Source organism: Piliocolobus tephrosceles, chromosome 1 (genome assembly GCF_002776525.5).
Source record: "Piliocolobus tephrosceles isolate RC106 chromosome 1, ASM277652v3, whole genome shotgun sequence".
Classification (NCBI taxonomy): Eukaryota; Metazoa; Chordata; class Mammalia; order Primates; family Cercopithecidae; genus Piliocolobus; species Piliocolobus tephrosceles.
In genome coordinates this window covers 59766989-59782165 of record NC_045434.1, presented here as the reverse complement: position 1 = coordinate 59782165, position 15177 = coordinate 59766989, and the positions used below count along the sequence as shown (strand labels likewise).

At 42.2% G+C, this 15177-nt stretch overlaps 1 protein-coding gene across 3 annotated transcripts in view; it reads left to right on the top strand.

The window, feature by feature from the left end:
* The first annotated feature begins 2406 nt into the window (after nt 1–2406).
* LOC111522678 (alpha-1,3-mannosyl-glycoprotein 4-beta-N-acetylglucosaminyltransferase C-like) overlaps nt 2407–15177 on the top strand; it is a 32448-nt gene continuing 19677 nt past the window's right edge. Inside the window, exons 1-2 of one of the 3 annotated variants that reach the window (XM_023186829.2) lie at nt 2407–2517; nt 6596–6752. The gene's annotated coding sequence lies outside the window, so the exon portion shown is untranslated. Of the gene's footprint in view, nt 2518–6442; nt 6753–15177 lie in introns of those variants that run through there. The other 2 variants (XM_023186830.2, XM_026456677.1) reach the window with 2 other exon arrangements.

Genomic DNA, 15177 nt, shown 5'->3' with positions numbered 1-15177 from the left:
GGCTAATTTTTGCATTTTTTGCGGAGACAGAGTTTCACTACATTGGCCAGGCTGGTCTTGACCTGGCCTCAAGTGATCCACCTATCTCGGCCTCCCAAAGTGCTGGTATTACAGGTGTGAATCATCATATTTTCTTTATTATTTTTCTGTTCTCTATTTTGTTTATCTCTCCTTTTATCTTTATTAGTTCCTTCCTTCTGCTAGCTTTGAATTTTGTTATTCTTTTTCTAGTTCTTGAAACTGTAAGTTAGGTTGTTGATTTGAGATCTTTCTTCTTTTTAAATATGACAATTTATAGCTATAAATAAACCCCTCCACATGGCTTTTGTTGCATCCTCTAAGTTTTGGTATGTTGTATTTTCATTTTCATTTATCTCTAAGTATTTTCCAATTTCCCTCTGTGACTTCTTCTTTCTTTTCTAAAGGGAGGTCCTAGAATATAGTTCCTTAACAAGCTATGACAAAATTTTAGTATGTCGAGTGGGGTACCTTAGTAGTCACTCTCATAGAAGTAGACTAGTGAAGGGGTGGTCTGCCCCTCCACACCTGTGGGTGTTTCTCGTTAGGTGGAACGAGAGACTTGAGAAAAGAAATGAGACCCAGAGACAAAGCATAGAGTAAAAAAAAGTGGGCCCAGGGCACCGGGGCTCAGTCTCTGAGTTCCCTCAGTATTTATTGATCATTATCTTTACCACCTTAGAAAAAGGGAAGTGGCAGGATAATAGGATCATCGTAGGGAGAAGGTCAGCAGTAAGACATATGAATAAAGATCTCTGTGACATGAATAAGTTTAAGGAAAAGTGCTGTGCCTTGATATGCATATGCAAACATCTCCATAAACCTTTTTAGTGCATAAAGAGCAGCATTGCCACTAGCATGTCCCACCTTCAGCCCTAAGGTGATTTTCTCCTCAGTAAACAGAACACACAATTGGGTTTTACACCGAGATGTTCCATTGCCCAGGGACAGGCAGGAGACAGATGCTTTTCTCTATCTTAACTGCCAAGAGGCCTTCTTTCCTCTTATACTAGTCCTCCTCAGCACAGACCCTTCACAGGTGTCAGGCTGGGGGACAATCAGGTCTTTCCCTTCCCACAAGGCCATATTTCAGACTATCACATGGGGAGAAACCTTGGACAATACCTAGCTTTCCTAGGCAGAGGTCCCTGCGACCTTTGGCAGTGTATGTGTCCCTGGGTACTTGAGATTAAGAGAATGGTGATGACTTTTCACAAGCATACTGCCTTCAGGCACTTGTTTAACAAAGCACACCCTGCACAGCCCAAAATCAGTTAAACCTTGAGTCACCACAGCACATGTCTCTTGCAAGGACAAGGTTGGGGGTAGGGTCACAGATTAACAGCATCTCAAGTACAGAACCAAATGGAGTCTCTTATGTCTACTTCTTTCTATATAGACACAGTAACAGTCTGATCTCTCTTTCTTTTCCCCACAGAAAATGGTTAATTTTCTTCTCATTCCCTTTTGTGTATGTTCTATAACCATTTTATTTAAGGTTGCCATGGGGATTTTACACTTCACATCTTGAAGTTATGACACTCTAATTTGAATTTATACTAGCTTAACTTCAATAGATACAAAAATTCTGCTCCTATACTGTTGGCTCCCCACCCCTTTCAGCTATTGATATCATAAAATATCTTTATATATTGTGTGTGTTTGGACGAACGGAGGCAGGATGGCGCATTTCCAGGTTCTTCTTCACTAACCTTTCCCGCGCGCGCGAAAAATGCAGCTGGCGCCCAGGAAGGTGCAGATCAACTGGGCATGCGCCAGGTGAGGTCAATCCGAAGAGACCAAGATTTACCTGGTGGCACCTGCAGAACGCCCCCGACACGCCCGTGCCCCGCCTATTGCCCTCCCACTCCTAGAAAAGCCGCTCTCAGCCAGCGTCCCAGGCGGCCTTCCTCCAGCCCCACTCCTGTCGGGATGTCAGGACTGCAGGAACCCCGCCGGAGAGCCCCACGGCGGGGGGGCTCTGTCGGCCCTCTTTGCTGGAGGCCGACAGACCTCTCTTCCCCACACCTTAAGTGACCAAAAATAAACTTGCAGTTTTGCTCCTAGACTTGCCTACCCACACCTTAGGTTACCAAAAATAAATGTGCAGTTTTGCTCCTACCCTTGCCTGGTCGCTGGTTCTTTTGTGCCCTCTCTGGTGGTCTTAGAAAAACAAATCAGTGTGTCCAAAAACATAGACTAATAATTGTTTTTTTTAATGTATTAGTTCTCTAAAATGATGTAGAAAACAAGATGTGGAGTCTCAAACCAAAGTTACAATAATGGTAGCTCTTAGACTAATAATTGTGTTTTATACTGGAAATTTTATGCTCATTTTTACTTGTATATAAATTTTTTTAAAGGAAGCATTTTGGTTGAGAGAGAAGAAAGAAGATGAGGAAACTTTTTTTAAAGACTAAGGAGAAAAAGGAGGAAGGGGTAGGAGAAGGAAAATGAGAAGAGGAAGAGGAAAAAGATGCTTATTTATCTCAGTCTCAAGTGAGTCATGACCTACAACATAATGCTATAGTTTTATACATGTGCCTTTAGCAAAATAATACTATCACTAAGTAAAGCTCATCTATAATTGTAGACTTTTTTAGATTTAAAAGTTGAATTTAGGATCTTTATGGGATAATTAGAACTGGTGTTAACTTCCTATTATAAACAACTAGAAAATTGGATAAAATATAAGAAAAAAATGCCTTCGGACATTGAACAACAAGTAACTCAGGGGGGAAAGGACAGACACAAAGTAAGCCTTACGGTTCCCCTGGCTTTCTGCATTGAGGTAATTTCTGAACCACGGACATTGCAGAGCAGAATTCCAGGAAGGAGAGAACTATGCAGGAAAAAGAACTCCAGAAATCTGCATATGAGTTTCCTCAAGTCAAGACTACTGGGCCATGCACAAATACAGTAAAATTCCACAAGGCCAGGGGAAAAGTGAGATGATGTCAGTGATAAAACTGAAGCAGAGCAGAGGAAGAATATGGAAATTTCTTGGGTCAAACATTAACATCAAGGGGGCTAGGAAAGAATACAGGTTTAATGACCAATTTGTGGTAACTAAAAGATCTACTAACCCATAGGGCCTGATCTTAGCCTGGAAAGGGGATGTGGAATGACAGTAATGTGGAAAGGGGATGTGGAATGAGAGTAATGAAGAAAGACTCATCACTCCCTGTAGCTCTTCTTTACAATTCTCCATGAGGGCTTTCTAAGTTGTTGAAGGTATTATTCAAAACCTGCCAATGTAATTCAAAGTGATAGAATTGCATTCTAAACAATTTCTAAAATACTGGATTAAATCAGGATAGTTAAGTTATGCTGTGGTCACAAACAACCCCAAATCTCAGTGGTTAAAGACAATAAAAGTTTATTTCTCCCCCAAATTACATGTCTCATCCAGGTTTAAGGAAGGAGTGTTGACTCTGCTCCATATAGTCACTCAGGGAACTAGGCTGACACATGCTCCACTGTCTTGCAGCTATGCCATCTGGAATGCATAGCCAACTTAGTCACCACAGTAAGGGAAGAGAAAAAAATGGGGAATTTCATGGAGGTTTTTTACTGTCTTACCCCAGAAAGGACACATACTAATTTCCACTCATTTTTCATTGACTAGAGTTAGTATTGTGGCCTCACCTAATTGCAAGGGGGCCAGGAATAGAGAAGCAAATGGAATATTTAAAGAGAGTTTCTGTAGTTACCACAGCTAGAAAGCTGGTGTGAACATTTCTCACCACCAAAATCTAACCTTCACTTACAAATGATGGGGGAGATGGTGAGCTGCCTGCTCCCCATTCAGAAAGAACAATGGTTGCTAGGTAGTGTCTTCCAGGAGTGTTGACCAGGCTTGGCTGTCTTATAGGAGACATTCAGTGGCTTCAACCTACTCTGTGCAGTCAGAGCCCTGCCCTTCAGACACTAAGGTTGTTCTATTTTTAGCTTCAGAAAAATCCCCGCTTTCAGAGGAACTTCAAATTATATTTGTCTGTGTATGATCCAAGAGCCAGACTGATGAAATGATTCCAGTGGACATACTGCTCTGATTATCATGAGAATTTTCACATGGTTAGAAACTTCCAGTTAGTTTCCATTTTCCTTGTTACCTCAATATTTCCCTTGGAAATGTGGCACATGCAATGAAGGGCTTATACTGAAATACCGATTTTTTACTTGACTGTGAGGTAGAAGTTCCTACAAAAATTCTACTGCCCCAACCAAACATGAGTTTGGAAGGGTAAGCCTTGAGGAATCAGTCAGCATAATGGCTGGGAGACAGGAGAGGGGAGGTTTAGTGGAGATGTGGGATTTGAAAGGATCATACTTGGGCCCTTTACCTTCTATTTTGGTTTCCTTTCCTTGGTACAACACCTCTTCTGGTTGGATCCCTACTCCAAGAGGGTTTTTCCCTTCTATTGCATGGTCCTCCTAAGACGTATCCTTCGCTTAAGCAGATGAATAAAGGCATCTTTAGTTAACTTCCTGTTCTAAAAAACTAGAAAATAAGAATACATCTGAAAACCCATGAGGAAGGTATATAATGTAAAGAATAAATAGAATCAAGCTCCTTGATCTTTTAAAAAGCCATTTAGATGGCAATTTTTACCGTTTTTAGATAGCAAAAATTTTGGGTGAGAGGTGTTAGTAGGCAGAGGGAGAAAGCTCAGGAAAGAATAAGCCAGTGATACCTTGAAGTAGGAACAGACGGTGAAAGGGTAAGAAAATGGCGCTGGTGTGCTTCTCTGAGGAGGAGGTACTCAGGATCCATGTGCTGCCCACATTTCTCTGCAGAGCTACATCCAACCCCTGGCAGCATGCACCATTGCTTTGTGAAATATGTTACAGTAATTATATCCTTATTCCTCTTGAGCTTCTTCCTCCATGAGAAAATTCAAAATGCTGAATGTAAACTTCTGTTGGTGAGTACCAGAACCTGATAGTGGAACCCATTTTCAATTCTTAAGTAGGAGAATAGCTAAATAAAAGTCAACATTTAGGCCCCATCTATGTGGGAAACTCTATAATCACTGTAAATATTCCTAGAAAAGGGAAGTAAAGACAAAATAATCTTTTAAATAAACATAAAAGGAAGTGAAATAATTTTGTTTTATTTTTCTTAAGAAAAGATGGCTGGGCACAGTTGCTCACGCCTATATTTCCAGCAATCTGGGAGACCGAGGTGGTCAGATCAGGAGTTTGAGACCAGTCTGGCTAATGTGGTGAAACCCCGTCTCTACTAAAAATACAAAAAATTAGCCAGGCATGGTGGTGCACACCTGTAGTCCCAGCTACTTGGGAGGCTGTGGTAGGAGGATGACTTTAGCCCAGGAGGGAGAGGTTGCAGTGAACCAAGATCACACCAGTGCACTCCAGCCTCGGCAGCAGAGTGAAACCCTGTCTCAAAAAAAAAAAGGCAATTCACTTCCTGTAAATTGCTAACCCATGAAAGAAATAAATGAGTAATTTGTTATAACCATCAATGGTGACAGTAGAGAAGTATAGATGAAGAAAAGGGACATTTCCAGGGTAAAACAGAGTAGTACCAGACATAGGAGACAACTGATGATTAGATGCCTGATTTGTGGTTACTAAGAGACCCACTTGCCAGAGGGGTATGGAATAGGAATGATAGAGACTTCCTATAGCTTTCCCTCAAAAACTCTGCAAAGGACTTCTGTATTATTGAAAAAAGCATTCAAACCAACACTACCAGCTTGATTCACAGTTACTTTCTAAATTCCTGAATTTAAAACAGCCACTTTCCACTATCCTTTGATATATCAGTGGGATTTGACTAGGAGCAGGGAGGAAGTAAGGGGACTCCAGGTGTGGAGAGGGCAGTGCACACCCACCTTTAAAGTACCAGGCTGACTGGCAGGACCAGCAGGCAATGAGGACCTGGGTGCTGGCCACTTCCCAACCAGGACCTAGCATGGAGATGTTATTTTTTCCTATTTCTCACATGAAGGATTGGAAACAGCTTCCCTAAGTGGACAACATCTGCAAGTGAGAAGACCAAACCCCACACAATTCCTGGCCAGGCTTTGAAATCCACATTTTTTATAAAACACCTCAGACCAACTGGAGCTAAGCACAGGGCAGGTGTGTGGGGAGTGGTTCAGAAATGTGTGGTCAGATTTGAGCAAAAGAAAGGACTCTAGAATTGAGGCACTGGGGCCTATGTTCTTTGAGGACAGGGCCAGGCACTGGGCACCAGCACATCTCACGGAACCTAGCCCAGGCCTAAGCCGAGGTAGATGACACTGGCCAGCCTGACAGCAGTGGGGTCAGGCAAGTGCTTACTCCGCACAAGCCTTGGCCCTTCCCGCAGGCACTCCACACAAACCTGGGAGCCCCACTTCCCAACTCAGGAGCCGTGGCCAGTGCTGGAAAGCCCTGCGTGTTCTCATGATGAGGTGGGGAGAGCGGTTCCCTGAGCCCCACACTCGGCTTCCCTGGGCACAGGAAGCTGGGGCTTGCCCAGCCTGTCCTAAAAGGGGGATCTGCTCCTCAATTGTCTCCAGAGAATCTGGGGGTGAACCTCAGGACTGACATATCTTATCCTCAGAAGGAAAAGGAGGACATAGCTTGGCAAATAGCTGTCAAACAAATCAACTACGAAAGCAAGAACCATCTGTGAACCTTCAAGGAGATGCAGAGAGATTTATCTCTTCTCCAGCACGCCAGCTACCAATTCCTGGCTGGAGCCCCTCCCCAGGAAAAGAGTGAGTACCTGGGAGGGAGTGGTCTGACTGGGAGAGGATCAGACAGAGTATTTTAGCCAGAAAAGGGAAGGAGGGTCAAAAAGGTAAGTGACTAGCATGTGGCAAGGAAAGAGTGTGCTTTGAGGCAGGGCCACGCTGTGGAATTTGGTGTGTTTTCCTCCCCCCAGTCACCCCTTGAATCACCAACAGGACAGAAAGGCCATAGTGACCCCGGCAAGGAGCTGTTCCATAGTGAAGCTCGGTCATGGTAGGCCCCTAGGGAGGGGAAAACAGGAAGGGAGAGGAGCCAGAGGGAGCTGCGGGAAAAGGTATTGGGTAGAGGGCAACTTGTGGACTTTGGGTCTCAGTGCACTAGACTGCTGGACTCTTGGGTTACATAGATTTCCAGAGATCCTCTAATCCACAGGTTGACCTGTGGTAGCTGACATAATTGAAGGTCAAGGCCAGGCTAAGATATTTTGCCAAGTCAGCAAATTTGCCTTTGGTACCCAGCAGCCTTGCCCATGAGAGAGAGCCTTGCCCTTCACAAAGCTTCCCCAACAGCCTTCCAAAGTATTGACTACAATACTTTGACTAAATAAAACCACATCACAATTTCTTCCCCCTACCGCCCCCACCAGATGGAGTCTTGCTCTATCGCCCAGGCTGGCGCAGTCTTGGCTTACTGCAAGCTCCATCTCCCGGGTTCACACGATTTTCCTGCCTCAGCCTCCCGAGTAGCTGGGACTACAGGCATCCGCCACCACACCCAGCTAATTTTTTTGTATTTTTAGTAGAGACGGGGTTTCGCCGTGTTAGCCAGGATGGTCTCAATCTCCTGACCTTGTGATCCACCCACCTTGGCCTCCCAAAGTGCTGGGATTACAGGTGTGAGCCACCGCGCCCGGCCCCCATCACAATTTCTGATCAGATATTAACCTCCCATCTGGACTACATGCCCCAGGAAAAGGAATGTGAATTGTCACTGGGATCGGCATAAGGGGAAGACCTGGAAGGAGAGTCCTAGGAACTCTTCACCAGCCTGAAGTGCTCATGTGCCTCGCGTCTCCCCCAGAACTGCTCACCGTGGGGATTGCCTCAATGCAGCATCCTCGTGGGAGCTACCTCTTGGACACCCTGCAGTCCGTGTTCCAAGCTTCCTCAGAACGTGAGCTGGAGTATATCGTGGTGCTGGTCCACCTGTCAGGTCCTGACCCTGAATGGCTCGTCCAAACAGCTGCCAATATTTCAGCTCTCTTCACAGCACAGATTGGGGCCGGGAAGCTGCTGGTCATCCATGGTGGCTCCCCTCTCCCAGGAGATCTGAGTGACGTTAATCACTCGTCAGCTTGTGAAGCCCTCTGTTCCAGGCAGAAAGTAGACCATACCCTCCTCATGAACTTTGCTAGCAACCTCTCTGATTACTTTTTATTGGTGGAAGATCATATTCATTGCATCCCCAAATTCGCTACTGCCATCTCTCCGGCACTATCAGCCTGGAAAGAACTGCCTTGGGTGATCCTGGAGTTCTCCCACCTGAGCATCTCTGGGAAAGTTTTCCGCACCAGTGACCTCTCCCACCTGACCGCTTTCTTGTTCCTCTTCCATAAGGACACTCCTACTCACTTGCCTCTATCAAAATTTGGTTTCCTCCTGGGCCAGACAGTTTCAATTAGCCTCACTCCCAGTCTCTTCCACTCTAGGGACTATAATTTTACTTCCAAGGACACATGTTACCAAAAAGAGAAAGTAAAGGAAGAGAATCTTGGTGAGCCCAACAATCCTCCTGCCCTCTTTACATTAACATAGTAATGAAAAGCTTTCATCAGCCAGAATATGCCTATTCACTGAAGGAAAAGTACTTCTGGACTAAGTATCTCATTCCAGGCCATTCATATACTGTGGTTTTCAGTCAGACTCACAAAGTGATCCAGATACAGTTTCTGACAGGCATTGGTAAGCAGGCAATATATTGCCTGCAACATGGACAGGTAGAACTGGGCTATGAGCCTGTTCTGGAGGGAAAAGTCTGTGCCCGCTATACCCTGCTGGGACCACTGATAAAGGGGAAATTCAGTCAGAAGGTGTACAATGAAGACTTTGTGGGGACAGTGAGATGCGTACAACTGCTGGTAACAGGCTCTCAGGAGTCCACAGGATCAATATCTGGATTAAGTCTGAGAAAGGATAGGGATCAAAGGGTCGATGTGAATTCTGGAAGGATCAGGTTTGGAGATGTACTCAACACAGATGATAAGAAATTAAAGCTTTGAATTCAGTCATGAGCATCATGTTTATAGTCATTCCAGGGTACTCAATGTAAATGATACATCCTTATAAGAGGCAGAAAGAGAATTGGGTCCTTCTGACCCCCAGGAGCCAGAGAGATGAAAGTACACACCAAGATCTTCCCCAGTTTTCTCTCTACATGGATCTCTTACCCTAGGACCTTTCCCTGAGGTAGGTACTGCCTTATAGAGCATTGAGAATGCCCTGAACTGTGACTTGAAGGTAGAACTGGCATTTGCCTTCATGCAAGGTCCAGTCTTCCAAAATTCGAAACATTGGACCTCACCGAGAGTCCAGACATGGACTTTCAGCTGTCTGTGAATTGCTAAGAAGTAGACGCAGCCTTTGCATGTTTTCATACTTATATTTTTCTACAGCAAAGATCCATAATTTTCATCAGTGTTCCATATGCCCAAACAAAAGCATAAAAATTACTAAACTGGTAGATACAGTTTCTTGAGGGAAATAAGCAATTTATTACCTAAGGACATGAAACCATCCAGTTAGCATTTTTAGTTTAAGAATTAAGGGCCAAACATGGTGACTCATGCCTGTAATCCAGCACTTTGGGAGGCCGAGGCAGGTGGATTGCTTGAGCTCAGGAGTTCAAGACCAGCCTGGGCAACATGGCAAAACCCCATCTCTACAAAAAAAAAAAATCAGCCAGCCAGGTGTGGTGGCATCTGCCTGTAGTCCCAGCTATTCAGGAGGCTGAGATGGAAGAATTGCTTGAGCCCAGGGAGGTTGAGGCTGCACTGGAGCCCTGATGATGCCACTGCACTCTAGCCTGAGCAACAGAGCGAGACTCTATCTCAAAAAAAAAAAAAAAAAAAAAGAATGGAGAGCATATATAAATTCATTCCTTCATATATTTATTCAGAGGTATTGCTTTTGTGAGTTCTTTATGTTGGGCCTTATTTAAAAGGTAGTGAAGATTCTACAAACTTCCCTCTTAGTACTGCTTTTACTGTATCTCATAGATTTTTGGTATGTTGTATTTCCACCTTCATTTGTTTCAATAATTTTTAAAATTTTCTTCTTAACTTCCTCACTGATCCATTGGTCATTCAGGAGCAGGTTGTTTAATTTCCATGTGTTTGTGAAGTTTCTGAGGTCCTCTTTTTGTTGATTTCTAATTTTATTCCATTGTAGTCAGAAAAGATACTTGACATAATTTCTACTTTTTTGAATTTGTTCAGACTTGTTTTGTGGTCCAAGATATGGTTTATTCTAGAGAATGTTCCATGTTTTGATGAAAAGAATGTGTATCCTGCAGCAGTTAGGTTCTATATGTTCTATAAATATCAGTTAGGAGGTCTGATGTGTAGACTAACTCCAATGTTTCTTTATTAATTTTCTATCTGGACAATCTGTCCATTACTGAGAGTGGAGTGTTAAAGTCCCCTACTATTACTGTATTGTAATCTCTCTCTCCCTTTAAATCTATTAATGTTTGCTTTATATACTTGGAAGCTCCAGTGTTGGGTACACAGATAGTTAAAATTGTAATATTCTCTTGCTGAACTGACTCCTATATCATTATATAGTGAGGAGGCTGAGGCACAAGAATTGCTTGAACCTGGGGGGTGGAGGTTGCAGTGAGCCAAGAGCATGCCACTGCACTCCAGCCTGGGCAACAGAGTGAGAATCTGTCTCAAAAAAAAAAAAAAAAAAGGAATATGTATATATTCAATGCAATCCTAATAAAATTCCAAATGAGTTGTCACTTCCTTTATATTTGACATTTTTATTTTAAGATCTACCTGTAAAAATAAACATATGAGTGTATTCAAGAAATTTCTGAAAGAGAATGAGAGACTTATTTTACCAGATGTAAATACATCACTAACAGTACTAAATACCTACCTAATAGTGATTCTCCTATCCCTTTAGGAACACTAGACCATGTGAAATTGTTATTTTGCATGTAGTGTTAGGGGTCATGAATTCTTTTTTCAAATGGATATCAAATTTGCCAGAAGCATTGATTGAAGATTGTCATTTCCCAATTATACTAGTGTTACCTTTGTCACAAATCAGGTGACTACATATGTATGAGTCTGCTTCTGGACTTTCTGCTTTCTTCCATGGGTCTACTTCTTTATCTTTACGCCAGTTTCACACTGTCTGAATTATTACAGCTTTATGTTAGATCTTCATAACTTGGCATTTTGCATTTTCCTATCAGCTTTAGAATCAGATTGTCAATTTCCACAAAAAAAATTCCTGGAATTTTGATTGGTACTGTATTGCAGGAATCTATAAATCAATTTATAAAGAATTTATATCTTTATAATCTTAGTTTTCCAATCCGTGAAAATCCATTTCTTTATATCTTTTCATTTCTTTCAATAATAATGTCTTAATGTTTTCAGTTTCACTTGCATACCTTTGTTAGATTTATTGTTAGGATTGATTGTATTATAAATGGTACCATATGGAAATTCTATTTTCTAATTATTTGTATTTAGAATTAGAATTCAAAGAAAGAGAAAAAACCAAAAAAGTGTATTTAGTATATAGCAAACACAGTTGATATTTGTATATTTACCTTGTATTCAGTGGCCTTGCTAAATTCACATATTAATAGTTTGTGGATTCTTTGGGATCTTCTTTGCATACAGTCATGTCATCTGTGAATAATTACAATTTAATTTATTTATTTCCAAATCAAACTCCTTTTCTAAATTGTTTTTGTTGGCTTAGTGAACTGGCTAGGACCCACAGTAAAATGTTGAATAGAAATTGTGATGGTGGCCCAGGCGTGGTGGCTCACACCTGTAATCTCAGCACTTTGGGAGGCTGAGGCGGGTGGATCACTTGAGGTCAGGAGTTTGAAACCAGCCTGGCCAACATGGTGAAACCCCATCTCTACTAAAAATACAAAAATTACCCAGGCATGGTGGCAGGTGCCCATATCCCAGCTACCCTGGAGGCTGAGACAGGAGAATCACTTGAACCCAGGAGGCAGAGGTTGCAGTGATGGTAATAGCACCACTGCACTCCAGCCTGGGCAACAGAGTGAGACTCCATATCAAAAACAACAGCAGGAAAAGAAATTGTGATGGTGGTATCCTTGTTCATTTCTATTCTCAGGGGTTGGGGGAACTTTCAGTGATTCATCATTAAGTATTTTAGGGGAGAATAGATACTCTAATCAGATTAAGGAAGTCTCTCTTTTATTCTTTGTTTGCTAAGAGTTTGATTTTTTTTGTTTTTGTTTTTGTTTTTGTTTTGAGACAGAGTCTTGCTCTGTCACCCAGGCTGGAGTGCAGTGGTGCGATCTTGGCTCACTGCAAGCTCCACCTCCCGGGTTCACACCATTCTCCTGCCTCAGCCTCCCGAGTAGCTGAGACTACAGGCGCCCACCTGTATTTTTAGTAGTGACAGGGTCTCAATCTCCTGACCTCATGATCCGCCCGCCTTGGCTTCCCAAAGTGCTGGGATTACAGGAGTGAGTCACAGCGCCCACCCGGTTTTTTTTTTTTAGATGAATGAATATTGAATTTTATTCAGTCATTTTTCTTCATCTATCAAGATGATAATTCCTGGAAAATTTTTCATTTACATATGATATATTATGCTTTTTATAGATTGCTGGACTCGTTTTACTAATATTAATTCAGGATTTTTGCATCTATATTTCTATTACAGATTGGGCTGTAATTTTTTTCTTATAAAGTCCTCATCAGGTTTTGGTATTAAGGTTATGTTAGCTTCATAAAAATCAATTGGGAAGTATTCCTTCCTCTACTTTTTAAAATAATTTAAAGTTAGTGTTATCTCTTTCTTAAGCATTTAGAAAAATTCATTCATGAAGCTATTTGGGCCTATACTTTCTTAGGTGTGGGAAATTAGTTAATCATGAAATCAATTCTTCAATAGATACAAAACTAATCAGATTTTCTACTTCTTCGTGTGTTCATTTTTGTAAGTTGTTTTTTAAGGATTTTGTCCATTTCATTTAAGACATTGCCAAATTATGGTTTATTCTCTTGCCACATTTTTTTTCTTTTTTTTTTTGAGACGGAGTCTTGCTGTGTCGCCCAGGCTGGAGTGCAGTGGCATGATCTCGGTTCACTGTAACCTCCACCTCCTGGGTTCAAGCAATTATCCTGCCTCAGCCTCGTGAGTAGCTGGGACTACAGGTGCCCACCACCACACCCAGCTAATTTTTTGTGTTTTTAGTAGAGATGGTGTTTCGCCGTGTTAGCCAGGATGGTCTCGATCTCCTGACCTCGTGATCCACCCACCTAGGCCTCCCAAAGTGCTGGGATTACAGGCATGAGCCACCGCACCCGGTCACTGAACTGACTTCTTAAGTAAACTCAGGCAAGGGTGACACAGTGGTGAGAGCCAATGAGACTTCTAACAGCATAACCCATACTGCATTCCTATCCTTGTATGCCCATGAAATCTGCGGGTTACATGTGTTATTTCCTTGGAGCTTCCCTGAAATGCTATTAGAATTAATTACAGCTGGAGTGGAGACGAGGGACATCAAGTCTGTTACCAAAAGAGATGTATAGCATACACATAACCACTAGAGGACCCACGAGTCTAAAAGCACATCAGTGTTTTGTCCACAGTAATGTTTTTGCTTTCTTCTGAGGAATTATGCCTGTCCTTTCTCTAGCAAATGGGAGTTTCCATCCAGATCACAATGATTGAGAAATGTCATCTTACCCAAAATTTATTCAACAAATATTTATTGAACACTCACTATGCTCCAGATCATGTTCCAGGTGCCATGCACAGTGATGAACAAGCCAGACAATATCCCTGATTATCTAATGAAGGGATACGTCATACCAGATGCTAGATGTCCACACTTACTCTTCTCTACTCTACTCTCTGCCCCAGAAGACAGTGTGGCCTACATCTACAGGACCCCTTGCCCTCTGTCTTCTGGTTGGGTTTGGCTAATACGAGCCTGGCATGAGATTAGAGGGAGGAGGAGAGCGAGGTTTGGATATTTATTATGGATCCTTCCCCGCAGGACCTCCTCTTTTCTGGCCATGCCCTTCCACCAAAAGCTGCAGCCCCTTCAAGGCAGCCCTCTCTGCAAAACTTTCTCTGTTTAATTCTAGTAACTTCTCCTTTCCTTCCTCCTTTGGGGCTGAGGGGTAGTGGCAATTCTGTTACTAGCCCCCAGTTTCTCCCCACTACCTTCATCTGTGTAAATAGTCCTGTTATTAAACCTTTATCTAATAACCATCTCACTAAATCTGCACTGTCTATTGAGCACTTGAAATGAAGCTAGATGAAATTAAGATGTGTTATATGTCTAAAATGCACAGCTGAAAGATTTAATATGAAAAAGAACAAACATTTCATTAATAATGTTTATACTGATTACATATTGAAATCATATTTTGAATCTATTGGATTAATTAAATGTATTATTAAAATTAATTTTATCCCATTATTTTATCTGGCTATTAGAAATATTTTTAATTACCTAAGTGGCAAAAAGCATTTGTGGCTCACGTATTTCTATTGGACAGTACTGGACTAAACTGTAGTTGGTAGCAGCAGTGGCTCCAGGAAACTAGTTCTCAGATCAGGATTCTGGAACTGAATTTACTCAGTTCATCATGAGAATAACTTTCTTAATGATGGGGAATGGAGCATGAATAATCTTGGCAAATGGCAGCATCATGATTACTCAAATTATCTTCAGTAGTAAGTAGCACTAGATGAAGTTCAGCTGGCTGTTTATGGTGGCTCATGCCTGTAATTCCAGCGCTTTGGGAGGCTGAGGCAGGAGGATTGCTTGAGGCCAGGAGTTTGAGACCAGCCTGGGCAACACAGTGGGACCCTGTCTCTACAAAAAAAAAAAAAAAAAAAATTTAATTAATCAAGTGTAGTGGCACACACCTGTAGTCCCAGCTCCTTGAAAGGCTGAGGTAGAAGGATTGCTTTAGTCCAGGAGTTCGAAGCTGCAGTGAGCCATGATGATACCACTACTCTCTAGCCTGGGCAACAGAGCAATAACCTGTCTCAAAAAAAAAAAAAAATTTCAGGTGGAGGGTGAGGCCATAGGAATCAAGGGGCTGTGGCCTTTAGTCTCTATGGAAATAATAACAATTACAAAGATTATAGAGTCACTTGGCTGAGAAAAGTACAATTTTAAAATGGCAGTTTTTTTTGGCTG